Source organism: Lissotriton helveticus, chromosome 9 (genome assembly GCF_964261635.1).
Source record: "Lissotriton helveticus chromosome 9, aLisHel1.1, whole genome shotgun sequence".
NCBI lineage: Eukaryota > Metazoa > Chordata > Amphibia > Caudata > Salamandridae > Lissotriton > Lissotriton helveticus.
This window is the reverse complement of record NC_136070.1, coordinates 1099057251-1099077125: the sequence shown is the minus strand read 5'-3', so window position 1 is coordinate 1099077125 and position 19875 is coordinate 1099057251. Positions and strand designations below refer to the sequence as shown.

The window sequence follows — 19875 nt, the reverse complement described above, 5'->3', positions numbered from 1 at the left end:
CCGCTGTGAAGAACTGTGAGCTCGACAGTGATTTGCGGCTTTCCATTACAACCTTGGCTCATTAGGACCCTGTGACAGGGAGCCAATCACTCATACATATGACAAATAGCATTAGGAACATTGTAAGCAGTAAATAATTACATTTAGGACACAGATCTTGAAACCAGGGTTACATTCATTGCATCATTGCACCTAGGTGAAGCGAATGCTGGATGATTACAAGTACTTCAATCAATATGAACCATTAGTAATTACTTTGAGACCCGTCAGTGAGGTGCAGCTCACACTCTTATGACGCAGCAAGTTTCGACCTTAGTCTGGGCATGCCCACTTTACGCAGGGTGAGTCACTCAAGACAAAATCAAAGGATGGTAATCCTTGAATCAATCTGTAGCACTTCGAATCATTTTGGGTGCATTCTTCTATTTTGTTTTGCTCATCTGCAAAGCCATATTATAGCCCCTTTCAAATTAGCCTTGGACTCTAAAGAAACAATTGAATCTAAACTGCTAGACAACGGCCTTAGAAAAGGAACATAAACAACTGCAGAGGTATTTCGGCTTCTTTGACATTGTCATTGAAGTGCAACTTGAATGCCAATGATATTGTGTGCTTTGGACATTGCCTTGGCATACTCACCCACCTAGGGTGATTCAGGCAGCACAAAGGAGAGATGTAAAGAAATAGTCTTCTTATATATATATATATCACAGACTCCTAAAATAATAGCCCTTATTAAGTGAGTGAATCGCTGAATGAACTCAAATAAGTTGTGTCTGTGCATATTTTTATGGACAGTCACACAGTTTGTAGCTTCGCTGGGTTCAATGTTTCAAAGGAGACCTGCAGAATACATAATTTACGTTTTTTTTTAACTTTAAATTATACCTGCTAGCCAAGGACATATTTCTTCATTTTTTTTTTCAACAGCTTTATTTTTGGGATTGACATAGGTTGGGGGTAAGAGGTACAAATGAGCATTATTGGATTTCCGTACAAATTTAGTGAGCATCACCACAGAACCACTCACAAATCAAGTCATGGGCCAATAGTAGCTAAAGTGCGGGCCTGCAGTTAGCAGTGATAAGAACATAATCTTTAGTGTCTATAATCAATTGCCCTCAATGTCCGAGCTGTAATCGTCACCATAATTGAACATGTCACAGATGCCTGAGCGGCGAAGATTTTTAGACATTGTCAAAGTGGCACATCCCTCCCTATGTACCCTTTTCACGAATGTCAAGTATGAGTGCCATATACTGTCGCACTTGTGCAGTCTATCATGTATCATCGCTGACAGTTTCTCTATGGCTTATATGGATCATACCTTCTCCCATCACAGGGTAGGGATGGCTTACTAATTTCCACATTTTGCTATGCTAAGGCAAGCTGCTAGTAGGAGGTAGGTGAATCCTCAATTTTCCCAGTGAAGTGGTTGGAGGGTAGAGGCTTTGGCCACCAGACTATCCCAAGAGTATCATTGATGGGTCTTGTGTTAGTGTGGTGTTCTTAATGGCGCGTAGGAGCTAGAATATGTCCTGTCAGAAGGCTTCGAAATGAGGACATGACCACCAGGTGTGGAGTAGTGTACCACCTTCTCCACAACCCTTCTAACATGCCAGGCTGGAGAACACCATGTGTAAGATCGTGGGTGTGAGCTATTACCATTTAAGTAGCTTGTAAACATTTTGTTTATAATGTAAGCATATGGAGGTCCTCCTAGCCCTCAGCCAGATCGACTTCTATGTGCCGTTTGGTATTTTTGTCCCCAGATCCCGCTCTCACCTGGTGACATATGCATGTTTTCTGTGAGGTAAGAGCTCCAGGATGTATGTATAGAGACAAGAAATAACCCTGCGGATTTTGGGATTTCATCTAGGTCGAGGTTGGTAGCTTTAACAAGTCTTTCAGTGAACCGGAAGACAATGCCTGTTCTACCTGTATCTATGGTTTATGGTCTGAATCAATTCCAGTTCAGCCCTGGGAGAACTGTGCCACCCAGGAATAAGTCACTGTATCTATGGTTTATGGTCTTGATCAATTCCAGTTCAGCCCTGGGCGAACTGTGCCACCCAGGAATAAGTCACTACATCTGAGTAGCCCAGTCCTCCTTCTGCAGTAGCCTGTGAGCGGATTGAGAATGCTATGTGGGGATTTACCTTGCAATATGAAATTCAGCATCTTTTTCCTAATTTGTGATAGTAGTTGTCCTGGTATTGTAAAATGAAGTGTCTGCAGTACATAGAGTAGGCGGGCATAAAGTTCATTTTTAGGCAATTTAGCCTGCCCATCACAGGAAATCTCCAGTTTACCGCACCAATATAGATCTTTGAACAGGGTGGTGATTAAGAGGGTAATTTTGCTGTCATATAGGGCTTTTATGTGGGTCAGTAGGATTACACCCAGATATATAATGACTGTTCCTGTCTGTGAGAAGCCATTACATTGAAGGGGTGCTTGCATCTCATCGAGCAAGACTGACACCCCCATGCTCTGTGATTTGGAGTAATTCATTTTGAAGCTTGAGACCAGTGCAAAGCAGTCCAGCTGTACCAACAGAGCGGGAATTGTTAGATTGGGATTAGTCACAAACCACAGGGTGTCATCCGTGAACAGTGCCACTTTGTGTTTCCTGGTTCCCACCTGCAGGCTTTGGTAGCTGGGGTTACACATGATGTTCGCAATAAGGGGTTTCATTGCTAGTGCAAATACTAGTGGGAAGAGGGGACAGCCCTGTCTTTTTTCTATTGTAAGGGGGATCTCTGCAGTGTATTCCCCATTAATTGTAAGCTTGGCAGTTGGTTGTTGAAAATTTGCTATGATGAATGCCTTCACTTTTGGGCCCATATGACTCCTGGTGAGAAGTTTCGACAGATAGGGCCAATCCACTCTGTTGAAGGCCTTCTCTGCATAGAAGGGTAGTAGGGCCTTGGGTTGGTTTCCTCTTTTGGCAGTTTCCATCAACGTGACAGTCAACTGGGTGTTATTGTTTGCTTAGCAGTTTTTAATAAAGCCTGATTGGCAGGGGGAAACTAACTGGGGCCACATATGATGAACGCATTGGACTAATATATATATGAATATTTTTACATTGCAAGAGAGGAGGGCAATTGACATATGTGATGTGCAATTTAATGGGTCTTTGCCCAGTTTGAGGAGGAATGTCAAATTGTAGCCCAACATAGAGTCGCGTTAGTCCCCAGTTGTCAAAAAATACTTAAATACTTTTGCTAGTGGCATAGATAAGAGGGTGGTGTACATTTTATAAAAAGTGGCAGTGGAGCTTCGATTTTCGAGTGACCATGCATTTTATTGCTGCATACCTCTTGCAGAGATATCTTCTTCTTAAAATGGAGGTCGTTTTCCAGATCTGGGAAATAATAGTTTCTCAGATAATCATCCTCGAAATGAGCATCAAACTCATGGCTGGGGTATAGCATGGAGTAGGACATATATCTTCAGTTTGTCAAGCAGTACATTTTGTCTCCCATATTAATTAGTGCCTTCTTTATTACCTTCTTTATTATACAGTTAATAAAAACTGTAATGTACAAACAGAGCAATGCTTGTTAAATTAAAATTTTAAAATATATAAAAACATGATCAGGTTCTTAATGCTAGGCGTTTATGCAGTGCAGTTAAAATGATATTGACGACTTCCCAGCTCTTGCTAAGGCCTGGGCTGAATTGTTACTAAAGCACAAAGTCGAAGCTTCACTGCAGTGTCTCAGTGATTGTTCCCGAAAGACGGGGATCAGTAGGCGTCGTCGATCGGAGGCAAAGAATGGGCAAAGGCAAAGCAGGTGGAGCCAGGACTCATGTATATAGTTGCAAAACCTGCAAATGGGCTGCTCGTTCCACCGAGCCCACTGTGGGTTAAAGTCGAAGATTGGTAGGGCTAGCAGCCTCATGTATAATATTTTGTTGTGAGTCTGGGGGTTGAAGGAGTAGTTAAAGTATAATTGAGGTTTCCCCTTGATATATGATTCATTCAAGGCAGTGAAAAGTTCGTTTTTAGATAGCCCGGCAACGTCAGTCTGAAATGAAACAGAGATGATTTGTTTTGTTATTGTTTTTTTCCACGTTACCAGAGGAATAGTTGGGTTAATGAGAGAGGTTGGTTCAATCTTTAATGTAGAGATGGAAAGGTGTAACTGTTTGTGCCAAGGGGAATGTTCGTCCTTGAACACAGCTTGTAGTTGCTCTTTCAAAGATTGTCCTGGTGCTCATAAGGTGTGTATATAGTATTTGATTAGGTCGCCCAGGCAATAGAGGTTTGCGCATGTCAGGCCCAGCTCGAGTCTAATCCTCGACCTCCTCACATGCTGCGGAACGGAGAAGATTTTCTTATAAGCTTTTATTTGTAGGTTTCCCAGAAATGCGTCCATTTTCCCGGGAAAGGCCAAGTGGCCATAGGTAACTGCAGGTAGTAGTTTGGCCTGTAGGACCCTTAGGATTGGTTCAGCTGAAGGGCTGTGCAAATGACGATTCAGACGCCTAAGGCTATGGATGATTCTCAAACCCTTAGACCTTAAGTGTCTAAGGTGTGCTGCTTAGTTTGCCCTAGCGTTGAACCAAACTCCTAGGTAGTTGTAGCTGGTGCAGGTCGTTATTTGTGATCCCCCTGCTCTCCAAGTAAGATTTTTCTTTTTGTACCTCCCAAAGATCAAAATTTTGGTTTTTGATTCATTCATCACAAGATGGTTCTTTTTATTATATTTATTGAGAGCAGTGAGTGATCTTTGCAATCCTGTTTTCGTGTGGTCCATGATGATGATGTCATCGGCATATTGCATTGTCTGTAGGCTCAGCCCGCCCAGTTTTGGGGCCGCCAGGGCTGCGGCTGCCAGTTCCTTTGGTAGATCAGCAGTGTAGAGGTTGAATAGTAGCGGAGCAAGTACACAGCCTTGTTTTAAGCCGTTTTCAGTTGCAATTTTTTTGGACAATATTTGTGCGCTGGTTTTAATCCTAACCCAGGTATTATGGTGCAAGGATATCAAGGCTGAGAGAAGAGGAGATGGTATTCCCCAGGAGTTTAATTTGTTCCACAGCGTCCCTCGATTGACCCGGTCGAAGGCTGCGCTGTAGTCCACGAAGCAGCAGAATAGAGGTAGTTGGCAAGCCAGGGTAGCTTTCCGCGATAAGTAGGACAGAGCCATTATGTTGTCCATCGTGGAGCAGCCTGCTCTAAAGCCTGACTGGGAGTGAGGAAGGATGTTGTTTTCGCTGGCCCAGTTTTCTAGTTCCGCCAGTAAGACCTGGGCGTATGCTTTGGCTTCGATGTCTAGCAAGGCTATATCAGTCTGTAGTTGGCCGGATTTGAGAAGTTGCCCTTTTTGTGGATTGGGTGTAGGATTGAGCCCTGCCAAGAAGGTGGAATTTTAGCTGTGAGAAAAGCATGTGCAAAAAGGGGTGAGAGGAGTTCTACCCAAAACTGCCGGAATATTTTAAAGACTGCTGCAGGTATTCCGTTTGGGCCTGGTGCTCCGTCGTTCTTCATGCGACTGATGATCTTACTTACTGCGTTTTCAGGTAAGGCCAGACCAGAAGTATTTCCGTTGAGTGGGGCTGGGGGCGTAGGGGTGGTTGAACGCTCCCGTGCCCCGCCATTATAAAGTTGGTTAATGTGCTCCACCCATACGTTTTCAGGGACTCCGTTTTCTCTGGTGTTGCCGTTGTTACTAAGCTGGTTGATATACCTCCAGAAATGGGCCGGATTTCTATCCTGTAAGAGGAAGAAAATTTTTAGCCAGGCTTCTTTTATACATGTGTTCCGTTGGGCCCATGCGCGTTTCTTACGAGCTGCCCTGTGTGGCCCTTTCGTGGATAGCTAGGCAGCTCTTTCTGCTTTTTTCCTGCTATTTAGGCCGTTTTGCCTCTTTCGTTTATTTTCAGATGTTTCCTCGTAGGAGGGTTGCTTGAGAGCCTTTATCATCCGTTTTTTTTGAACGGCGGATGAGCCCCCCAGAGCCTGATGTAAGTCGCTCAGAAGAGTGGGCCAGTGATGCAAAATGGCTTCTGAGCCGATGACGCTTTTTAGTTGGGCGTTTTTCGTTACCCAATCGGCCAGTTTTGGATCTAGGTTAATGGACCATTTAATCCTGCATGTAAATTGCTAATTTTCCTCGCCTGTGGGTTCGCCTATTGGTGAAAATCTGCAGGATGCGGTGAGGGAAAGACTAAAGGAAGCTCTTAAAGGCCTGTGGTCGCTCTCTGTTCGATGATCGATGTTAAAATCCGTTAGGTGATGGGCAAGCGTGTTTCCAATGAACAGATAGTCAATAGTGGAGATGTTTCTAGAAGTTGGAATGGGTGCCCATGTGTGGTCGTTTGCTTTTCTTAGGCTGGAAGCAGATGATATAGAGCTAGCTTTCAATAGAGCTTGTAGATGCGCGACCTCTTTGGCGTAATTGTTTTCATTTGGTGGTTTATCGAGCAATCTGTTGTTGAAGTCCCCGGCTATGAGAGGGTTGTGGTCGGGGTATTTAATGAGAAAGTCTCCAATTGTGGCGGCCAGGGCGTCCAGAGCTTGGTTTCTCGGATGTAGGGCTTTATTGACATAGCAGTTGAAGAGAAGCAAACGGAGCGAGTTGTTGTAATTTTTTAATCCGTTGATGCATACTACTTGTGTTCCGGTTGAGTCAGATCCTATCATGGTTGCTTCCAGTCTGCAAGAGTGTTTGATATAGACCGAGAGTCCGCCCATTGGCCGCCCAAAAATGTTCCGTCTCGTGGCTGGGACATGGAGTTCGTAGTATCCGGGAAGGGCGGTGGTGGTAGTTGCCCATGTTTCCTGAAGGCAGATTAGATCGCCACTTTGAAGATACTCTACAGCCGGGATGTTCCTGATCATTTTCTGGAGCCCGGCCACATTCCAGGATATGTTTGTGAGGCCATAGATTTGATTGTTCCAAGTGTAGTCTGTTTTGTCTTTGAGGAAGTCAAAGATACCGTTGAGCTGACTGTCGACCATTTTCGACCTGGTGTCCTAGTTGGTAGTTGAGGGCCTGAGAGCTGGAAAGGACCCTTCTCTGGTTGCTGGAGCAAGTGATCCTCAGTTGTTCTTGCTGATGAGGAATATTGGCCTGATAGTGTCCAGGGCCCGGATCTTCTCCGCACTTTAGAATGGAATAAGTGTTTTTGGAATTTTCAGCTAGGACATGAGGATATCTAGGTTGAGATTGGGGCCTGATCTCTATGCCCCAGTCTGCAAGTTGATTTGCTTCACATAGCATTGCTGTCAGGTGTATCTGTTGAATTAGCCCTACCACAGTTGACTCGTCTTGGGAATCGCCTGGCAGACTTAAAAATTTCACCCAGGCGATATCAACGGATCGTATATGGTTCAAAGATGGAATGTGATTAAACAGACGCAGAATATTTCCCCTGTTCAAGACATCGTAGTTGCCTTTAGCGTGGTATCTTGGAGTAAGTACGGCAGTCACCTCTTCTGGTTTTAGGCGTCTACTGATCCTTGGGGAGCCAGATGTAGCTTGGCTGTCAGGCACGGGTGTTGGTCTGTGTATTGAAAGAGTACTAAAAGCCGTGGGTCCGAGTGGCAATGTTGCCGTCTGCTGGGTCTCCATGTTTGTATTGTATGTAATAATAGAGGGTGGTTGCTCAATAACCTCCAGATGAGACCTTAGGAGGGTAGTTGATGTTGGTAGTCCGGGAGCTGGGCTTTTCCCTGCGCCTGAGGCTACTGCAGGTTCAGGGCCAGTAGGCGTGAAACAGGCCTCGCCTTTTGATTTGTTGTGGGAGCGAGTCAGGGAGGCGGTGGGAGGAGGCACCTCTCTGGTTGGGTCTTCATCGAGGCTCTTGATCTTTATTGATTTTGGTTGTAGGTTAATTGGTGCCACTTCATCATCTTTCTTGCTTGATGTTTTTTTCGTGAAGATTGGGAACAGTTTAACTGTGCTGGTGACTGGATTAATTGTATGTATGCGGGTGGTAAAAGATGCTGCTCGGTTTTTAGATTTTACCCTCTTTTGTGCTTTCTTGAGCTTTTTCTTTGCTTTCCTAGAAAGTGGGGCTGCCTTTTGGTTGAGCACTGTAGCTACATCAAGTTCTTCTATTGCTTGACAGCAATTCGATGGATGTGATACGGTGGATATAGTCTGCGTTGAGAGTGTTGGGCTAGGAACTGCAAGTAAGGTTAGCTGCGGATTTTTTGTTGGACTAGCGGTAAAGTCTGTGGATCGGTTGACTAGGTTATTAGTTGATTCCTTGTGTGAGTTAGTTGACGCCGATGACAAGGAAGGTCCAGTAGGGAATCTTGAAGAGCGAACTGAGTCGACTAAGGAGGTCAGGACGGCAGGTAGATTTGCCCATTGGTCCACGATAGCCGCGCATGAGCATGAGCAGGTAGTTTGCGAGTAGGAAATCTGGTTTGCAATATAGTCCATTTTTTCTTTCAGCTCAGATAGGCGTGTTGCTGTTGTCTGTAGCAAGTCCATTTGTAGCTCCATCTTAGAGGATTGCCAAAGTAAGGCTTTAGCCGTCAGATATTGTGGATTGGAGATTTTTGGTGATTCTGGGGCACCCATGAAGCTGGAGTTCTCTGTGTTTTCAGGGGTGTGATGTTGATAATTTGTCCCACTGGATAGTCTGTACAGCTGAGGGGTGGACTCCAGGGTTTGCTCGATTTTGACTTCGAGTTGCTGTAAAAAGGATGCTGAAAGTTCTCCCAGATCTTGTTTTTTTGAGGCAGCCGGGGAACATGTAGCTGCGTTCGGAGAAGAGAGTTGCATGATAGGTGAATGGGGTTGATGTATTAGTGCCTCAGTTGTTGTAGTTCTAGTGTCCCCGCTTGAGGCTGGTTTGGAATTGTCAATGTCAAGTAATTGTTGCGGGACTCCTGGGGCAGATCCTGTGGTGGTATGAGAAGCCAAGTCGGAGCCCGACCGCAGTGTGGTGGGACTGTTGGTGGTAGTCATATTATGGTGAAGGAGCGATTGGCTGTTAGTCGCCGCTTGGCATGGGCCCTGAGTAGTTGTTGGTGGAGGAGAAGAGTCGTCCCAGACGCTTGGGCTGTTTCCTAAGTGGTCTGTCCTGTCATTTACTGAAAGGTTGTTTAGAGTCCTCGGATGCAGGTAGTTGGTTATGAGGCCTGGGTTGATGGGTTTTTGATTGTTTGAAACCTTAGGGGTCCCGGGAAGAGTGCCAGGATTCGGGGCGTTTGTACCATATGTACTTGAACTGTTCGTTATAGGTCCCGCTAATGCTTCGTCGCTGAGGGCCTCTGCGGCTGATTTTGATCTTGTAACTGGGATCCGAGTTGGCATCTTATTGTAGGTGCAACTTAGTTGGTGGTTGGTTGAGCCTGCGATGGTGAAGGAGGCTTTGGATGGCGTTGAGTTGTGGGCTCACAAGGAGTGGGGGTCCAGTTCGGGTTCGCTTTTTGTGCCCCAGTACTCCTGCTGCTGCTTACTCTCGTGCTCCTGTTGCTCCTCAGCTCTCTCTTCCCGCGGCGCTGGGAGGGAAATTGCGGCTCCTTGCGCACCGGGATGCACTGGAAGGCAGTTTGTAGCTCCCGCTGCGCTGTGGATCGGCGCACAGATCTCTGCCGTGCTGCGGGTCAGCTCGCGGCTCCCCACCGTGCTAACTTCTCACGTTCAGGTTGGTCGGGGGGGGGCGGTAGAGATGGATTCAGGGGGGTAGAGATGAGTGTTCAGGCTCAAAGTGCCCCCTCGTGACCCCCGTCTCACCTCTCTCCACACTCGCGGCGTAGTTGCTCCACCTCGCGGCTCCTCGCAGGTAGCTGCTTGCACACGCTTCAGGCTCTGGCTGGCTGGTCGTGGCTCGTTACGCTGCAGCTGCAGCCGCTTGCCGTTACTGCTACCAGGCTGTGTGTGTGTCTCACGAGGGAGGGAGGAGGGGGAGAATTATTGCCGACTGTGTCCGCAGGAACCCCCGCGCCGCGGTGTGCCTTAGTGTCGGTGGCGGTGTACGCTGTTCTCCGCGCTCCTCTCGGTGCTCCTCTCAGTGCACTCCTCGCTTCAAATCTGGGCAGTCTCGACTGCGTCTCAACAGCGCCCTCTCTGTGTGCAGTATCAGGACTTGGGTATGCAGGACACCGGCAGGACACAGGCAGCTTTCCCGGCTGATTCCAACAAATGGTTCTTGGGTCTCGGGTCCGAGCCGCTGCCACCGCTGCTCCACTGCTTCACCTGCTTCCCGCTCCCTCTCACCTTTGGTCTTGCGAAAAACCTGGAGATGGATCAGCAACTCGGCAAATGCATTGGGTCAGTTTCGGACCGATGGGTCAAATTAGCTCACTTCCCACGTCATCTGGAGGGGCTCACCGGTACTCTCAGTGGATTTCACTGTACTGCAGGACCCAGCGCTGCTCCGCGCTCAGTGCAGGGCGCAGGTGAGCGCGGGCGTGACAGCAGCCTCCAGAGCCGTGGGAGCAGCACGGGCCACAGAAATGCAGAGCAAAGGGCAAAGAGCGACCAAAGAGCAAGCCGGGACCAGGGAGCGAAGAGCGAGCCAGGAGCAAGGGGCAGGGAGCGCGGAGCTGGCGGCTAAGTAGTTAAACAGCCGCTACTCCAGATTGCTCAAACCAGTCTTGGCACTAGTCAGCCCCCTGTGTCGCTGGCCCCTGGTTCTTGCTCAGATTTGCCGGCTCTTGCCGAACGCGCCTGGCCGCACCCAGTCGCAGTCACGGCCGCGGCTCTGCTCTGCTCGGCTCTGCTCAGATCTGACAGCTGCACTGCAGACCGCAAACCGCGGGTGTTCCTTCGAGAACACCTTCTAGGCCTCTACTGGAACAGCTCCATTGGTTGCCCATACGTCAGCCAACAAACTTTAAAATCTGCTGCATCATACATAAGAGTCTCCACGGATCAGGTCCCCAATACCTGACTCAGAAATTCAAAATCCATAAACCGGAAAGTCTCTTGCGTTCAAGCAACCAATCCTTACTAAAATTTCCTCCATTAAGAAGGCCAGACAGGGCGGCCGAGCACTCTCATACATAGGACCCTCCATCTGGAATAAACTCCCTATTGGTATGAGATAAAATGCCAATCTTCTATCATTCCGGAAAGCACTCAAGACATATCTCTTCTGTGAGAAATAGCTCCCCATTTGCACCCTCTAAAGGCACTAAATCTGGCACCATCAACGACCATGGCAACATCAGCGACTCAAGCGCGGAGATACCCCTTCGGGGGTCGAGTCCGGCGCTATATAAGCAAATAAAATAAATAAACAGGGAAGCACCTCCTCCTCACCTGGAGACTGGAGTAGACTGAGACTGAGAGTTCGGGTTGGCTGTTAATTAGTGTTTAAATGATGCTGTGTGGGTTCTGACAGAGGGCTGAGTATCTCCACCCGCCAAAAAAGACACTGCCCTAACTTTTTTTTATGGATTTCATCTTTTTAAGACTTCTATCACCTAATAAACACACTACCGTAGTAGATTGTGAAGATGACTAGCAATTTTCTTGAATTAACTCACCTTCATTTGAGCTAATGTTTAATGGATGATGGACTTATTTCCAGTTCAAACGTAGGTAAAAGAGTTGGCAGTCAACACTCTGATCTAATTGTGTGAATTCTGCAAATCTCTGGGCTTTTTCTTGGACCTGCATTTAACCATGGATCTTGATTTTAAAGACTTCAACATTTAAGCACATTAAAATATTTTTACTCTGCTCTCAATAACATTTAATTCCAGAGTCTTACTTTATGGCAGTTGTACAGACGATAGGGGCTTCTAGAACTGGGTCTGAAAACTTTTTACCGGCCGTTATTCTCCCAAGATCTCTCTTTCCTACTCTAAGCAGTGCTGTCTGTTGTGGACGGACCTGTTTCTGTAGGCAATGTAAATTGTGCTATCACTTCAGTAGTTAGATATCTCCAATGGCTACACTCACCAGTGCAACTTGAGTGTGGAATAGCCTCCTAGACCAACAAAGCAGTTCAGTTTCTAAAGAAAAATGTACTTACAGGTAAATGGAAGAGCTTATTTTAGTCAAAGTGGTTCTGATCGAGAAAACTTCTGAAACTCCAACATTTTGCAAATCACCAGCATTTCCTCTTCCTTCCTAGTATGTTTATTGCCCACCTGGTCTGAATTCACATGTTAAGTTGAGGAATATTAACTTTGTGACTTATGACTTTCCTTGGTTGTATCAGGACATAATTGTTGTCTTCCATTGCATGCTGACTCATTCTAAGATTCAATTGTTTCTTGTCGGTTTCACCCATCAGAAAGCTTAGATTTATTTTGGTCTACCTCAGCTCTAAAAAGGTAACTTACTTATGCTTGTAGCAAAAAAATCAGCATTTTATTTTGATATGGCTCTTTATTTTTGATAGGCAATTCCCAAGAGGGTTTCTGGGCTACATTGATTTGCAAAAGACAATCCTCCTCCCTTTCTCTACTAGTCCTCAGCTTAGAGCAATCTAAATGATTGCCTTGGCACAAAATAATAAAATGAGCTATTTTCGTCCTTACTAAAGAGGCTTAACTTTCAATATGTACCATCTGATTCAAGTTCATACTTGTACCTGGACTCCTTTTAGGGTGTGCTGTACATATGTTTCAATTCATTCATTCAACCACTGGCTAAATGACCCAGTGGCATAATTATACAAGTGTCGTGCAAGAGCTAAATATTCAATCACATGGACAAATAGAATGAAGGAGCACGTGCTCCATTGAATAAATCTACATGGGTTTTGAAAATGGCTGCAAAAAAGAACCAGTCTACCATTTGTCACATTTAGAAGCATCAGTGACTCAAAATATGACTCAATGAACTCACATTCACGTCCGTTGGAGAAGGTTGCAATACCTGGGCCCAGTAATGGTGCCCCAATCATAGGGAAACATACCACACATAGAAGGTGCACTTCTCAAGATATTCACTATTAAAAGAACAGCATAATAACGACAATCTTAACTAATCATTTTTCTCTTCATCTTATTTTTATATGAATGTGGAGTTTAGTGTGTATCTAACTACATTCAATAACTATAACTGAGTTTTTATGAAGCCTCAAGACCTTGCTATCTATTTTTGTTTTGGTAAAAGGTTTATTTATGAACTCTGAAGCTGGGTTACGAAAAGCAATCTGGACTTCAGTGTATCATACAAATTAGTAAATAAATATTTCATGGAACAAAGTTGCAGGAAGTAGTAGAGAAAGCAGGAGCCCACAATTCCCACACAGTGACACATGACAATTCCCTATACAAATGCCCAATAAAACTGAAATCCCCAAACATGCAAAGACATAAACATTCACAGATCAATATATTGACCGATATATTCAACCTGAAACACACTAGCTATACATTTGCTCAACCTGAGATCACCTAGGCTGAAAAAGCTATATGCACAGATGGTTTAACACACCCAAAGATTCACATCTCAAAACGTTACCAGAATATTTCGTATACACAGTCTCAAACATTGACAAATCTTGTATACAGACTCATGGCAATCTATACACCCATATAGTTGGTGAAAGTGAATGAAAGATTTGTTTATTTGAGAGCTTGTCTTCTAAACAATAAACATTTAAAATCGATCATGTGATCACATATATGCATACCAAATCATTTGCAACAACATAAAATATATTGGTCCAGAGCATACATAATTTGAAAAAATAATTTTTCTTGGAGTGTTATGGTATCCTGTCATTTATAAAAAATTAAAATCTGGCAGAGGCACAGGTTATATCTAAAACTTCCATTCTAAATAAAATAATGAAGTGCCATCAACCTTGATCAAAAATTATAATTTAAAAAAATCAACTTTGACAATTTCTATTTCAAGGTAAAATATTTTTTATATATTCCAGTGTTGGATTGTGATTAAAATCGGCCCAAGCATGCTAAAAACGTGGCTCAGATTTGCGGATTGTCTTTCCGCAAAACACCTCTTCGGGAAAGTTTTATGAAAAGAATGGGAGAGGTCTCTGGCAGAGGCATGCTTTGATAAATTCACTTAAAAGGTACAGATTAGTTTACACTGGTGAACTACACCTGACTACAATTAAGACCCCTTCTGCTCGGGCCTCCTGCCCCAGCTCAATCAACATACACTAATGGGCGGCCCAGTGAGAGAAAGGGAGTGACACCTGCAGCCGGTGGTAATTGGGAGGTAACAGAGGCCCATCTGCCTCCAGAATAGCCACTCTGACCCCCACTGGGCTACTGGCTGCATACGAACAGCCCAGACACCGCCCAAATAAGCCCCCAGGCTGCCTAAAAAAGCAACCCACAGGTGGAAATCGGATACCGGCCCCTCGGCCATTGCCCGAGTGCCCGCCTTACCAATCCAACCCTGTGCACCGTAGGTTTAACCACAACCCGGTGCGGTGCACATGGAGTGGGTGTAATCCCACCCTAAATTTGAAGAGGGTGTTGAGCATTTTGGGATCCTGGAAATTATTAAGATAAGAAAAGATGGCAATAGCAACCCAAGTTCTACTGAGGTCTTAATTCTTTATTTTGGATGAACCCTTTCTCTTGATTTTAGCCTTCCCACCATTGATAATTCTTTCTCAGAGTGGGTTGGTGGAAATGCCATGTTATAGTTCTTGATATTCAATGCATCCTGGTATACAGTGCCTGTCCTATGTTTCCCAGATATTAACAATTCACTTCAAAATCCTAGTGTACATATAGCTGTGGTTATTGACCAGGATTGGAAGTCAGCCTCCATCCTAATGACCGATACCATTGTACACTCCTCAATCTTTTCTCAATCTAAAATGTAATCTAAGCCCAGTCTTTCTACTCTGTATATCGTTTTAGGAGGAATATGTGCTTTGTAGGCCGCTATAACTGGTTGAAAAGAAGGCCCATCCAAATTTTCATAGACCTCCCAATTGTTGATGATGCTTTTGCCTTTAAGGACTCTATATGTCAGGTCCATATCAGTGATCTAGTAAAAGAATCCCTAAATACTTATATTAAGAGGTGTCTTCGATTTTAGACCTCCAAATAGACCATTCGAAGCTGTGCTGCTTCTTACCAAAGGTTATAAGTTTGATTTCATCTAGGTCTGCATGGTACAGGGCGAATAGAGTTGGAACCATTACACCATCTTGCCGTAGTCCATTATTAATGCTGATCTTCTGGGAGAGGCTACCATCTGCATCTAGCATTATGCTGGCCCAATATCCAGTAGGGGGCTCATTTAGGATCCCAAATAAAGTATCCGGGATACCCATACTTTCCAGTTGGTCCCAGGCAGCCTAGAAATCTAAAAAACAGATATAGAAAGAGCCCCCAGTTTCTTAAGAATTTTGTGTAATGGCCCTGGATTAAAGCAATGATCAATGGTTCTAATGGTTCTTCTTCACATCATTGTGGAAGTGCATGGAGCAGTACTTTTCTGTACATCTTTGTGCCCATGTCCATTAGACACAATAGTTGTTGGGGTCTGCTGGATCACGCTTTTTAAAAATCTGTTTTACTATTGCCCCATTACACTTCTCAGGGTAGGACCGAGCAGATGTGAATTGTTTAAACACATCTGCATAAAATTTCACACACCAGTTTATATTAGTCTTAATAATTGTCTGCAGATCATTCTGGTCCTACTGCTCTAGTTAGTTTAGTTTGCTTAATAGTATCACTAGCTGCAGCTTCTAAAAATAAGGGCAGTAATTCAGGGTCAGTGGGAAAGGTCTTCTTAATTTCAGCGTTATCTTTCCCTTCGTCCATTGACGTTAGATGTTCTACCCACCCCTCTTTGGATACCATACTTCCTGTTCTTACCTGCCTGCAGTGAACCCCCAGTAGCACCAATTTCCAAAATTTCCTCCCATCATTGATCAAAACTACCGTCATAATTTCTTCCCAGTTTTTAGTGCACACTGACAGTATATTCCTTTTTATCCTAGCTTTATATTTCATAAAGATTTCATAGTAGGAATAACTATCCATGTATAATATTAGCCTGCTTCATTTTCCTTACGTTACTTTTCCTTTCCTGCCATTGAGCATCAACACAAGGGGACTTATTTACAGAACATTGGCCCAAATTAGGGGGCATTCTACAGGAAACATGTCTATTACATTTTAAGCAATCGACCACTGCTGATGCTATTTGATCATATTTTGTAGTTGTATTACTATTACTACTTCATGAAATCAAGCTGTCGAGATCAATATGATTTTGTAAGTTGATTAATTTTTCGATATGCCAGGCATTAATTTTTACTGTAAGATGCCTAGTTAGTTCAGTTTCCAAGTATAATATTCTATCCTTGGGCAGTATTTCTAGTTATAATTAGACCCTAATGGGGAGATGGTTGCTACCTCTCAAAGTGAGTGATTGTAAGTGCCACTTGAAGGGCGATCCAGCACTCCTGAATAAATATATAATCAATTGGACCCCTTAGGCTCTTAAGTTTGAAAGTCTGGGTAGCCGGAGAGTCTTATTGAAAATGCCCTTTCAGACAAAAGAAATTTCAATTCTCTAATTATTTTCGGAACGACCTGGCCATTCCTGAGTTTTCAAACCTGGGAAAGCATGCACATGGAATACAATATGCCTGCATTCATTCGCCAAAGTTTAGATCTTCTTGACGGGGTACCAGACACATGTTAAAATCATCCACAATTATCATCTTAGCTTTCGTGTCTTGGGAGCAAATCTGCTCCATATCTCCCATAAATAGTGAAAATTGTTGCAAATTCTAAGAAACTTCTCTGAAATTTATAAACACATTTACAATAATAATGTTTTGTAATGACAAATTGTTAGGAAACGGTAATCAGACAACCAATAACACATTTTTTAGACCACTCACCCTGCACTACTCACCAGGTCCTAAAGAAAGCCATACCAATAAGGGAGCATGGCTGAAACATGTTGACTGATTAGGATATTGGAGTCACCTAAAGATCTCCCACAATATCTGCCTTTTATCCACTGCCTAGGGCCCACGTATATTAAAATCATTTTTTGTACATTGGGACCCTCAGGACTATGCTTTTTAACATTTACTGAAACCACCGTCACTGCACTTTCACATTACAATAACCCGCTCCGCTGTATCCAGGCGTTGTAGCGCACCTGAGGTGCACTAAACACATTGGGTGGGGCCCAATGTAGAAGCATGTCACCAACTAGGTTGGTGAGGAAGGTCTTTTCTAAATTACAATGTGTTTTCTCCTCATGACATACAAACGCTGGAGCACCTACTCCATTACAGAATATTTAGCAGAGATACATACACCATTACTGGAAGATACCGACAGGGAGGGGCTAGACTCAGACATCACGATCGAAGAACTTAAATTAGCTATAGCCCAATTGTGTCCACGTAAGACCTCTGGACCAAACAGCCTACCAGCAGAACTCTACAAGAGATGTATAGATCTCCTCAGTCCCCACCTTTTAAATCTCTTTCAGGAAGCATATGAGGAGGGAGTCCTCCCATGAGTTCTGTTTATGGCCACAATATTACTAATACACAACCATTTAAGCCCTAAAATAAGTGTGAATCCTACCGTCTGATATCCCTACTCAATACAGAGGTGAAGATACTGGCACCATCCTTGCCACGAGACTACGTCAAGTGATAACAACCCTAGTACATCATGTCCAGTTGGGATTCCTGGCCGGGCGAGCAGGCTGAATTTGTGTAAGACTCACAACTGGATGATGGAGGTCAAAGACCGTGACACACCTCACCTACTCCTGTCACTGGACGCAGAAAAGGCGTTCAACGCAGTCCATTGGCCTTCCTCAAGGCCACCTTGACTAAATTCGGTATAGGTCCCAACTTCAGGAAATGTGTTGGGCTATTGTATAAATATCCCAGAGCTACGGTTCGGGTAAATGGTAAGAACTCTGGAGACTTTCCCATAAGACGTGGTACCAGGCAGGGCTGCCCTCAGTCCCCACTACTCTTTGCCCTCACAATAGAGACTCTGGCTTATATGATCCGAAAACATCCTGAGATACAGGGGTTCCAAATTAACCCAGACGATACTTTGGAAGAGAAGATCTCTCTGTATGTGGACGATATGCTTTTATATATTACGCACCCAGCTACAAACGATATCCAATCGGTTTCACACTATAGATAAGTATGGACAAAATTCTGGATACGCAATAAATTGGCACAAATCAGTGATATATAGCCCAGGTATCTTGACCACATGGCCCACACTACCCAGAGATCTCCAGATATCCCACAACGGGTTCACATATTTAGGAATTTATCTCACCACAGACAGGGACCTTTGTTACATTAAAAACATTAAGCGTATAAACACAAATTTTAAAGAAGATGCACAGCGATGGAAATCGCTACTGCTTACTATTCTAGGCCGGACCTCTATGCTTAAAATGATGACATAACTCTGCCCCGATTTCTGTATGCCCTACAAAACATGTACTTCCCCCTATCACGACTAACTTTTCGAGAGATAGAGGCTGAACTACGCTCACTCCTGTGGCTAGGGAAACAACCGAGGATTGCACTACATACTCTGCAACGCAATCAATATTTGGAGGGATATTGCTCCCTGATATAGAAGCTTACTACTGGGTGGAACAACTAACCCCAGTGAATGAGTGAATATATGCACTGGGAGATCATCCCACCTACAGATTAGAGAGGGAAACCATGGCTGGAAATGAATTTCTACATTATTTATAAGAAGGCAGAGGCGAGGGGAAGCTTTTCCCGGCTACGCAGGCTACAATAGAGGCGTGGGGGAGAGCAACGAAGGCAATGGGGTGGGACCGGAAACTTACTAAACAGACACCCCTATGGCACTGCACCTGGCTAAAAGAAATACAGAAGCTAAGAGGATTTGCAGGCTGGGACAACATAGGTATCTGCACTATAGGCGATGTCATGGACAAGGGTAAACTTAAAAGTTTCAACACCCTTCAGACTGACTTTACATTACAGACTTCCCAGTTCCTCAAATACGCTCAGATTAGACATGCATGGCAAGCAGAGAACATATACGATTCTCCACTGCCGGACTATGCACCACTGGAAGAGAAACTGCTCCAAGAACATATTATGACTAAGGCTGTATCACTCACATACAGGACCCTAAATACCAACGCACCGGACAGACTGGGCAAGCTGCGATCTACCTGGGAAGGAAATTTGGGCCCGCTAGAAAAAATAGACTGGGAGGCAGCCTTAATGCACCATAGAGAGGAGGCGTTCAAATCACGGCTACGCCTCATTCAATACAAAATACTCCACAGAGCCTACTACAACCGAGCCATATTACACAAAATAGGGCGAGCAAGTGAACCTAACTCCAGAGATGCGGACATGGGGCGGGCGCTTTATATCATAATATTTGGGAGTGCTCTAAAATACAGGCCTATTGGAGGAAGGTATTACAGGAACAGAGTACCATACTAGAAGCCGTTATACCCTCAGACCCCAAATTTATATTGTTGGGCATTCCGGGTGATGTGGACTTGAGTAGATCACAAATATTCTTTACCACACTAGCACTGGTGGTGGCGAAGAGGGACGTAGCGAGAAACTGGGGAGCCATACACGCACCACTACTCCGAGAATGGAGAGCAGGGATGTACATGTACATGGCATCTGAAAGGGTCACTTATAAGGCAAGCTGATGCCGAAGAAATTCCACAAGGTATGGGGTAAGTGGAGAAAAAATACTATGGCTTGGATGTCATAGTATGGATCCCAGGAGGATATTCCTCTCAGACTCAATGACAAATAGAGGGCTCCTAAATTATAAGGGAAAGGGACACCTCATGGAACTGTTACAACTTTGTTGGCTCTATACGGATATGTCTTCGAAGGGTCCGAAACGACTATAAAGGTGTACTGTCTGACACATTGCTTATTAATGTACGATACTGCATGACTGTAACTGAATTTTGTTGT

General features: G+C 44.4%; 1 protein-coding gene across 2 annotated transcripts in view; it reads left to right on the top strand.

The window, feature by feature from the left end:
* The window catches only part of CFAP20DC (CFAP20 domain containing), a 1807766-nt gene that overhangs the window by 824365 nt on the left and 963526 nt on the right, over positions 1 to 19875 (top strand). The gene's annotated exons all lie outside the window — the stretch shown is intronic.